The following is an 11,249-nucleotide window of genomic DNA, read 5'->3' on the forward strand; positions in this document are numbered from 1 at the left end:
GTGTTCTCTTTGAGTATGCACCGTTGCGACAGTTCGTCGTGCCAAGACACCACGTGATGATCGAGTGTGATAAGCTCTACGTTCACATACAATGGGTGCAAGCCAGTTTTGCACACGCAGAATACTCGGGTTAAACTTGACGAGCCAAGATATGGCCTCGGAACACTGAGACCGAAAGGTTGACATGAACCATATAGAGGATATGATCAACATAGTGATGTTCACCATTGAAATCTACTCCATCTCACATGATGATCGGACATGGTTTAGTTGATATGGATCACGTGATCACTTAGATGATTAGAGGGATGTCTATCTAAGTGGGAGTTCTTAAGTAATATGATTAATTGAACTTAAATTTATCATGAACTTAGTCCTGATAGTATTTGCATATCTATGTTGTAGATCAATTGCTCGCGTAAAGCTTCCCCATTTTATTTATGATATGTTCCTAGAGAAAACTATGTTGAAATATGTTAGTAGCAATGATGCGGACTAGCTCCATGATCTAAGGACTATCCTCATTGTTGCACAGAAGAATTATGTCCTTGATGCACCGCTAGGTGACGGACCTATTGTAGGAGCAGATGCAGACGTTATGAACTTTTGGCAAGCTCGGTATGATGACTACTTGATAGTTTAGTGCGCCATGCTTTACGGCTTAGAACCAGAAATTCAAAAATGTTTTGAACGCCACGGAGCATATAAGATGTTCCAAGAGCTGAAATTGGTATTTCAGACTCATGCCTGAGTCGAGAGGTATGAGACCTCTGACAAGTACTTTGCCTACAAGATGGAGGAGAATAGCTCAACCAGTGAGCATATGCTCAGAATGTCTGAGTACTACAATTGCTTGAATCAAGTGGGAGTTAATCTTCCAGATAAGATAGTGATTGACAGAGTTCTCTAGTCACTATCGCCAAGTTACTGGAACTTTGTGATGAATTATAATATGTATGGGATGACGAAAACAATTCCCGAGCTCTTCGTGATGCTGAAATCAGTGAAGGTAGAAATCAAGAAAAGCATCAAGTGTTGATGGTTGACAAGACCACTAGTTTCAAGTAAAGGGGCAAGGGAAAGAAAAGGAACTACAAGAAGAATGGCAAGCAAGTTGCCACTCCCATGAAGAAGCCCAAAGCTAGACCCAAGCCTGAAACTGAGTGCTTCTACTGCAAAGTAAATGGTCACTAGAAGTGGAACTGCCCTAGATACTTAGCGGATAAGAAGGATGGCAAAGTGAACAAAGGTATATTTGATATACATGTTATTGATGTGTACTTTACTAGTGTTTATAGCAACCCCTCAGTATTTGATATTGGTTCACTTGCTAAGAGTAGTAACTCGAAATGGGAGTTGTAAAATAAATAGAGACTAGTTAAGGGCGAGGTGATGATGTAAGTTAGAAGTGATTCCAAGGTTGATAAGATCACCATCGCACACTCCCTTTACCTTCGGGATTAGTGTTGAACCTAAAATAAATGTTATTTGGTGTTTGCGTTGAGCATAAATATGTTGGATCATGTTTATTGCAATACGGTTATTCATTTAAGTCAAAGAATAATTGTTGTTCTATTTACATGAATAAAACCTTCTATGGTCATACACTCAATATAAATGGTTTATTGAATCCCGATCGTAGTGATACACATATTCATAATATTGAAGCCAAAAGATGCAAAGTTAATAATGGTAGTGCAACTTATATGTGGCACTGCCATTTAGGTCATATTGGTGTAAAGCGCATGAAGAAACTCCATGCTGATGGACTTTTGGAATCACTTGATTATGAATCACTTGATGCTTGCGAACCATGCCTCATGGGCAAGATGACTAAGACCCCGTTCTCCGGAACAATGGAGCAAGCAACTAACTTATTGGAAATAATACATACTGATGTATGTGATCCGATGAGTGTTGAGCCTCGCGGCGGGTATCATTATTTTCTGACCTTCACAAATGATTTGAGAAGATATGGGTATATCTACTTGATGAAACATAAGTCTGAAACATTTGAAAAGTTCAAAGAATTTCAGAGCGAAGTGGAAAATCATCGTAACAAGAAAATAAAGTTTCTACAATCTGATCGTGGAGGAGAATATTTGAGTTACGAGTTTGGTCTTCATTTGAAATAATGTGGAATAGTTTCGCAACTCACGCCACCTGGAACACCACAATGTAATGGTGTGTCCGAACGTCATAATCGTACTTTGTTAGATATGGTGCAGTCTATGATGTCTCTTACCAAATTACCACTATTGTTTTGGGGTTATGCATTAGAGATAGTTGCATTCACATTAAATAGGGCACCGCCTAAAAATCCGTTGAGACGACACCGTACGAACTATGGTTTAGCAAGAAACCTAAGTTGTCGTTTCTTAAAGTTTGGGGTTGCGATGCTTATGTGAAAAAGTTTCAACCTGATAAACTCAAACCTAAATCAAAGAAGTGTGTCTTCATAGGATACCCAAAAAACTGTTGGGTCCACCTTCTATCACAGGTTCGAAGGCAAGATCTTTGTTGCTAAGAGTGGATCATTTCTAGTGAAGGAGTTTCTCTTGAAAGAAGTGAGTGGGAGGAAAGTAGAACGATGAGGTAATTGTACCTTCTCCCGAATTGGAAAGTAGTTCATCACAGAAATCAGTTCTAGTGATCCCTATGCCAATTAGTGAGGAAGCTAATGGTGATGACCATGAAACTTCAGATCAAGTTACTACCGAACCTTGTAGGTCAACCAGAGTATGGTACGCACCAGAGTGGTACGATAAACCTTTCTGGAAGTCATGTTACTAGACCACGACGAACCTACGAACTATGAGGAAGCGATGATGAGCCCAGATTCCGCAAAATGGCTTGAGGCCATGATATCTGAGATGGGATCCATGTATGAGAACAAAGTGTGGACTTTGGTTGACTTGCCCAATGATCGGCAAGCCATTGAGAATAAATGGATCTTCAAGAGGAAGACAGAAGCTGATGGTAGTATTACTATATACAAAGCTCGAATTGTCGCAAAAGGTTTTCGACAAGTTCAAGATGTTGACTACGATGAGATCTTCTCACTCGTAGCGATGCTTAAGTCTATCCGAATCATGTTAGCAATTGCCACATTTTATGAAATCTGGCAAATGGATGTCAAAACTGCATTCCTTAATGGATTTCTTAAAGAAGAGTTGTATATGATGCAACAAGAAAGATTTTGTCAATCCTAAAGGTGCTAACAAAGTGTGCAAGCTCTAGCGATCCATCTATGGACTGGTGCAAGCATCTCGGAGTTGGAATATATGCTTTGATAAAGTGATCAAAGCATATGGTTTTATGCAGACTTGCGGTGAAGCCTGTATTTACAAGAAAGTGAGTGGGAGCACTACATCCTTTCTGATAAGTATATGTGAATGACATATTTTTGATCAGAAATGATGTAGAATTTTCTGGAAAGCATAAAGGAGTGTTTGAAAGGAGTTTTTCAAAGAAAGACCCCGGTGAAGCTACTTGCATATTGAGCATCAAGATCTATAGAGATAGATCAAGACGCTTGATATATTTTTCAATAAGTACATACCTTGACAAGATTTTGAAGTAGTTCAAAATGGAACAGTCAAAGAAGGAGTTCTTGCCTGTGTTGCAAGGTGTGAAGTTGAGTAAGGACTCAAAACCCGACCACGGCAGAAAATAGAAAGAGAATGAAAAGTCATTCCCTATGCCTCAGCCATATGTTCTATAAAGTATGCTATGCTGTGTACCAGACCTATTGTGTACCTCACCAAGAGTTTGGCAAGAGGGTACAATAGTGATCCAGGAGTGGATCACTGGACATCAGTCAAAATTATCCTTAGTGGAATAAGGATATGTTTCTCGGTTATGGAGGTGACAAAAATTTCGTCGTAAAGAGTTACGTCGATGCAAGTTTTGACACTGATCTGGATGACTCTGAGTCTCAATCTGGATACATATTGAAAGTGGGAGAAATTAGCTAGAGTAGCTCCGTGCAGAGCATTGTAGACATTGAAAATTTTGCAAAATACATACGGCTCTGAATGTGTCAGACCCATTGACTATATTTCTCTCACAAGCAAAACATGATCACTCTTTGGGTGTTAATCACATAGTAATGTGAACTAGATTATTGACTCTAGTAAACCCTTTGGGTATTAGTTGAAGGAAATATGCCCTAGAGGAAATTATAAAGTTATTATTCATTTCCTTATTTTTTGATAAATGTTTATTATTCATGCTAGAGTTGTATTAACCGGAAACATAATACATGTGTGAATTCATAGACAAACAGAGTGTCACTCGTATGCCTCTACTTGACTAGCTCGTTGATCAAATATGGTTATGTTTCCTAACCATAGACATGAGTTGTCATTTGATAAACGGGATCACATCATTAGGAGAATGATGTGATTGACTTGACCCATTCCGTTATCTTAGCACGATGATCATTTTAGTTTACTGCTATTGCCTTCTTCATGACTTATACATGTTCCTATGACTATGAGATTATGCAACTCCCGATTAATGGAGGAACACTTTGTGCGCTACCAAACGTCACAACGTAACTGGGTGATTATAAAGGTGCTCTATAGGTGTCTCCGGTGGTACTTGTTGAGTTGGCATAGATCAAGATTAGGATTTGTCACTCCGATTTTCGGAGAGGTATCTCTGGGCCCTCTCGGTAATGCACATCACTATAAGCCTTGCAAGCAAAGCAACTAATGAGTTAGTTGCAGAATGATGCATTAAGGAACGAGTAAAGAGACTTGTCGATAATGAGATTGAACTAGGTATTGAGATACTCACAATCAAATCTCGAGCAAGTAACATCCCGATGACAAAGGGAACAACGTACGTTGTTATGCAGTTTGACCGATAAAGATCTTCATAGAATGTGTAGGAGCCAATATGAACATCCAGGTTCCTCTATTGGTTATTGACTGGAGACGTGTCTCTGTCATGTCTACATAGTTCTCGAACCCATAGGGTCCGCATGCTTAACATTCGGTGACGATCGGTATTATGAGTTTATGTGATTTGATGTACCTAAGGTAGTTTGGAGTCTCGGATGAGATCGGGGACATGACGAGGAGTCTCGAAATGGTCGAGACATAAAGATCAATATATTGGACGACTATATTCAGACATCGGAAAGGTTCCGAGTGATTCGGGTATTTTTCGGAGTACCGGGGAGTTACAGGAATACGGGGAAGTATTGGGCCTCATGGGCCAAGTGGTGGAAGAGAGGAGGCAGGGTGTGCGGCCCCCCTAGCCCAAACCGAGTTGGACTAGGGTTCCGGCCCCCCTTTCCTCCTTTCCTTCCTCTCCTTCCTTCTCCCTCTCCTCCTTCCTTTCCCCCTCCTAGTAGGAGTAGGAAAGGGGAGTCCTACTCCTACTAGGAGGAGGACTCCTCCTCCTGGCACGCCCTGCAAGGCCGGCCGGCATCCCCCTTGCTCCTTTATATACATGGGCAGGGGGCACCCTAGAACACACAAGTTGATTGTTCCAAGCCGTGTGCGGTGCCCCCTCCACCATATTCCACCTCGATCATATCGTAGCGGTGCTTTGGCGAAGCCCTGCGTCGGTAGCAACATCATCAACGTCATCACGCCGTCGTGCTGACGGAACTCTCCCGTGAAGCTCTGCTAGATTGGAGTTCGTGGGACGTCATCGAGCTGAACGTGTGCTGAACTCGGAGGTGTCGTGCGTTCGGTACTTGGATCGGTCGGATCGTGAAGACGTATGACTACATCAACCGCGTTCTCATAACGCTCCCGCTTACGGTCTACGAGGGTACGTAGATGATACTCTCCCCTCTCGTTGTTGTGCATCACCATGATCTTGCGTGTGCGTAGGAATTTTTTGAAATTACTATGTTCCCCTACAGTGGTATCAGAGCCAGGTCTATGTGTAGATGTTATATGCACGAGTAGAACACAAGTGAGTTGTGGGCGATACAAGTCATACTGCTTACCAGCATGTCATACTTTGGTTCGGCGATATTGTTGGATGAAGCGGCCCGAACCGACATTATGCGTACGCTTACGTGAGACTGGTTCTACCAACATGCTTCGCACACTTGTGGCTGGGGAGTGTCAGTTTCTCCACCTTCAGTTGAACCGAGTGTGACTACGCCCGGTCCTTGTTGAAGGTTAAAATAGCACTAACTTGATGAAATATCGTTGTGGTTTTTATGCGTAGGTAAGAACGGTTCTTGCTCAGCCTGTAGCAGCCACGTAAAACTTGCAACAACAAAGTAGAGGACGTCTAACTTGTTTTTGCAGAGCATTTTGTGATGTGATATGGTCAAGGCATGATGCTATATTTTATTGTATGAGATGATCATGTTTTGTAACGGAGTGATCGGCAACTAGCAGGAGCCATATGGTTGTCACTTTATTGTATGCAATGCAATCACCCTGTGATTGCTTTACTTTATCACTAAACGGTAGCGATAGTCATATAAGCAATATTTGGCGAGACGACAATGATGCTACGATGGATATCAAGGTGTCGCGCCGGTGATGATGGTAATCATGACGGTGCTTTGGAGATGAAGATCAAAGGCACAAGATGATGATGGCCATATCATATCACTTATATTGATTGCATGTGATGTTTATCCTCTATGCGTCTTATTCTGCTTGATTGACGGTAGAATTATAAGATGATCTCTCACTAAATTTCAAGGTACAAGTGTTCTCCCTGAGTATGCATCGTTGCCAAAGTTCGTCGTGCCGAGACACCACGTGATGATCGGGTGTGATAAGCTCTACGTTCACATACAACGGGTGCAAGCCAGTTTTGCACACGCAGAAATACTAGGGTTAAACTTGACGAGCCTAGCATATGCAGATGTGGCCTTGGAACACTGAGACCGAAAGTTCGAGCGTGAATCATATAGTAGATATGATCAACATAGTGATGTTCACCATTGAAAACCATTCCATTTCATGTGATGATCAGTCATGGTTTAGTTGATTTGGATCACGTGATCACTTAGATGATTAGAGGGATGTCTATCTAAGTGGGAGTTCTTAAATATGATTAATTGAAATTTAATTTATCATGAACTTAGTACCTGATAGTATTTTTCTTGTCTATGTTGTTGTAGATAGATGGCCCGTGTTGTGGTTCCGTTAAATTTTAATGCATTCCTTGAGAAAGCAAAGTTGAAAGATGATGGTAGCAATTACACGGACTGGGTACGTAACTTGATGATTATCCTCATTGCTGCACAGAAGAATTACGTCCTGGAAGCACTTCTCGGTGCCAAACCCACCACGGGAGCAATGCCAGATGTTATGAACGTCTGGCAGAGCAAAGCTGATGACTACTCAATAGTTCAGTGTGCCATGCTTTACAGCTTAGATCCGGGACTTCAACGATGTTTTGAACGTCATGGAGCATATGAGATGTTCCAGGAGTTGAAGTTAATATTTCAAGCAAATGCCCGGATTGAGAGATATGAAGTCTCCAATAAATTCTAGAGCTGCAAGATGGAGGAGAATAGTTCTGTCAGTGAACATATACTCAGAATGTCTGGGTACCATAACCACTTGACTCAACTCGGAGTTAATCTTCCTGTTGATAGTGTCATTGACAGAGTTCTTCAATCACTGCCACCAAGCTACGAGAGCTTCGTGATGAACTATAATATGCAAGGGATGGATTACAATTCCTGAGCTCTTCGCAATGCTAAAAGCTGCGGAGGTAGAAATCAAGAAGGAGCATCAAGTGTTGATGGTCAACAAGATCACTAGTTTCAAGAAAAAAGGTAAAGGGAAGAAGAAAGGGAACTTCAAGAAGAACGGAAAACAAGTTGCTGCTTAAGAGAAGAAACTCAAGTCTGGACCTAAGACTGAGACTGAGTGCTTCTACTACAAAGGGACTGGTCACTGGAAGCGGAACTGCCCCAAGTATTTGGCAGATAAGAAGGATGGCAAGGTGAACAAAGGTATATGTGATATACATGTTATTGATGTGTACCTTACTACAACTTGCAGTAGCACCTGGGTATTTGATACAGGTTCTGTTGCTAATATTTGCAACTCGAAACAGGGACTATGGATTAAGCGAAGATTGGCTAAGGATGAGGTGACGATGCGCGTGGGAAATGGTTCCAAAGTCGATGTGATCATCGTCGGCACGCTACCTCTACATCTACCTTCGGGATTAGTTTTAGACCTGAATAATTGTTATTTGGTGCGAGCGTTGAGCATGAACATTATATCTGGATCTTGTTTGATGCGAGATGGTTATTCATTTAAATCAGAGAATAATGGTTGTTCTATTTATATGAGTAATATCTTTTATGGTCATGCACCCTTGAAGAGTGGTCTATTTTTAATTAATCTCGATAGTAGTGATACACATATTCATAATGTTGAAGCCAAAAGATCCAGAGTTGATAATGATAGTGCAACTTATTTGTGGCACTACCATTTAGGTCATATTGGTGTAAAGCACATGAAGAAACTCCATTCTGATGGACTTTTGGAATCACTTGATTATGAATCACTTAGTACTTGCGAACCATGCCTCATGGGCAAGATGACTAAAACGCCGTTCTCCGGAACTATGGAGCGAGCAACAGATTTGTTGGAAATCATACATACTGATGTATGTGGTCCGATGAATGTTGAGGCTCGCGGCGGGTATCGTTATTTTCTCACCTTCACAGATAATTTGAGCAGATATGGGTATATCTACTTGATGAAACATAAGTCTGAAACATTTGAAAAGTTCAAAGAATTTCAGAGTGAAGTGGAAAATCATTATAACAAGAAAATAAAGTTTCTACGATCTGATCGTGGAGGAGAATATTTGAGTTACGAGTTTGGTCTTCATTTGAAACAATGCGGAATAGTTTCGCAACTCATGCCACCCGGAACACCACAGCGTAATGGTGTGTCCGAACGTCATAATTGTACTTTTCTAGATATGGTGCGATCTATGATGTCTCTTACTAATTTACCGCTATCATTTTGGTGTTATGCTTTAGAGACAGCTGCATTCACGTTAAATAGGGCACCATCTAAATCCGTTGAGACGACGCCTTATGAACTATGGTTTGACAAGAAACCAAAGTTGTCGTTTCTTAAAGTTTGGGGCTGCGATGCTTATGTGAAAAAGCTTCACTGATAAGCTCGAACCTAAATCGGAGAAATGTGTCTTCATAGGATACCCAAAGGACACTGTTGGGTACACCTTCTATCACAGACCCGAAGGCAAGACATTTGTTGCTAAGAATGGATCCTTTCTAGAGAGGGAGTTTCTCTTGAAAGAAGTGAGTGGGAGGAAAGTAGAACTTGATGAGTAACTGTACCTGCTCCCTTATTGGAAAGTAGTCCATCACAGAAACCGGTTCCTATGACAGCTACACCAATTAGTGAGGAAGCCAATGATGATGATCAAGAAACTTCAGATCAAGTTACTACCGAACCTCATAGGTCAACTAGAGTAAGATCCGCACTAGAGTGGTACGGTAATCATGTTCTGGAGGTCATGTTACTTTACCATGACGAACCTACGAACTATGAGGAAGCGATGATGAGCCCAGATTCCGCAAAATGGCTTGAGGCCATGAAATCTGAGATGGGGTCCATGTATGAGAACAAAGTGTGGACTTTGGTTGACTTGCCCGATGATCGGCAAGCCATCGAGAAAAAATGGATCTTAAAGAAGAAGACTGACACTGACGGTAACATTACTGTCTACAAAGCTTGACTTGTTGCGAAAGGTTTTCGACAAGTTCAAGGAGTTGACTATGATGAGACCTTCTCACCCGTAGCGATGCTTAAGTCTGTTCGAATCATGTTAGCAATTGTCGTATTTTATGATTATGAAATTTCGCAAATGGATGTAAAGATTGCATTCCTGAATGGATTTCTGGAAGAAGAGTTGTATATGATGCAACCTGAAGGTTTTATCGATCCAAAGGGTGCTAACAAAGTGCGCAAGCTCCTATGATCCATTTATGGACTGGTGCAAGCCTCTCGGAGTTGGAATAAACGTTTTGATAGTGTGATCAAAGCATATGGTTTTATACAGACTTTTGGAGAAGCCTGTATTTACAAGAAAGTGGGTGGGAGCTCTATAGCATTTCTAATATTATATGTGGATTACATATTGTTGATTGGAAATGATATAGAATTTCTGGATAGCATAAAAGGATACTTGAATAAGAGTTTTTCAATGAAAGACCTCGGTGAAGCTTCTGATATATTGGGCATCAAGATCTATAGAGATAGATCAAGACGCTTAATTGGACTTTCACAAAGCACATACCTTGATAAAGTTTTGAAAAAGTTCAAAACGGATCAAGCTAAGAAAGGGTTCTTGCCTGTGTTACAAGGTCTGAAGTTGAGTAAGACTCAATGCCCGACCACTGTAGAAGATAGAGAGAAAATGAAAAGTGTTCCCTATGCTTCAGCCATAGGCTCTATCATGTATGCAATGCTGTGTACCAGACCTGATGTGTGCCTTGCTATTAGTTTAGCAGGGAGGTACCAAAGTAATCCAGGAGTGGACCACTAGACAGCGGTCAAGAACATCCTGAAATACCTGAAAAGGACTAAGGATATGTTTCTCGTTTATGAAGGTGACAAAGAGCTCGTCGTAAATGGTTACGTCAATGCAAGCTTTGACACATATCCGGACGATTCTAAATCGCAAACGGATACGTGTTTATATTGAATGGTGGAGCTGTCAGTTGGAGCAGTTCTAAACAAAGCTTCCTGGCAGGATCTACGTGTGAAGCGTACTACTTAGCTGCTTCGGAAGCAGCAAATGAAGGAGTCTAGATGAAGGAGTTCATATCCAATCTCGGTGTCATACCTAGTGCATCGGGTCCAATGAAAATCTTTTGTGACAATACTGGTGCAATTGCCTTGGCAAAGGAATCCAGATTTCACAAGAGAACCAAACACATCAAGGGACGCTTCAAGTCCATCTGCGATTGATACGTCTCCAATGTATCTATAATTTTGTATTGCTCCATGCTACTTTATCTACTGTTTTGGACTATGTTGGGCTTTATTTTCCACTTTTATATTATTTTTGGGACTAACCTATTAACCGGAGGCCCAGCCCAGAATTGCTGTTTTTTTTGCCTATTTCAGTATTTCGAGGAAACAGAATATCAAACGGAGTCCAAACGGAATGAAACCTTCGGGAACGTGATCTTCTCACCAAACGTGATCCAGGAGACTTGGACCCTACTCCAAGAAGTTTCCGGGGAGGTCACGAGG

This window comes from Triticum dicoccoides, chromosome 4A, assembly GCF_002162155.2.
Source record: "Triticum dicoccoides isolate Atlit2015 ecotype Zavitan chromosome 4A, WEW_v2.0, whole genome shotgun sequence".
NCBI classification, from domain to species: Eukaryota; Viridiplantae; Streptophyta; class Magnoliopsida; order Poales; family Poaceae; genus Triticum; species Triticum dicoccoides.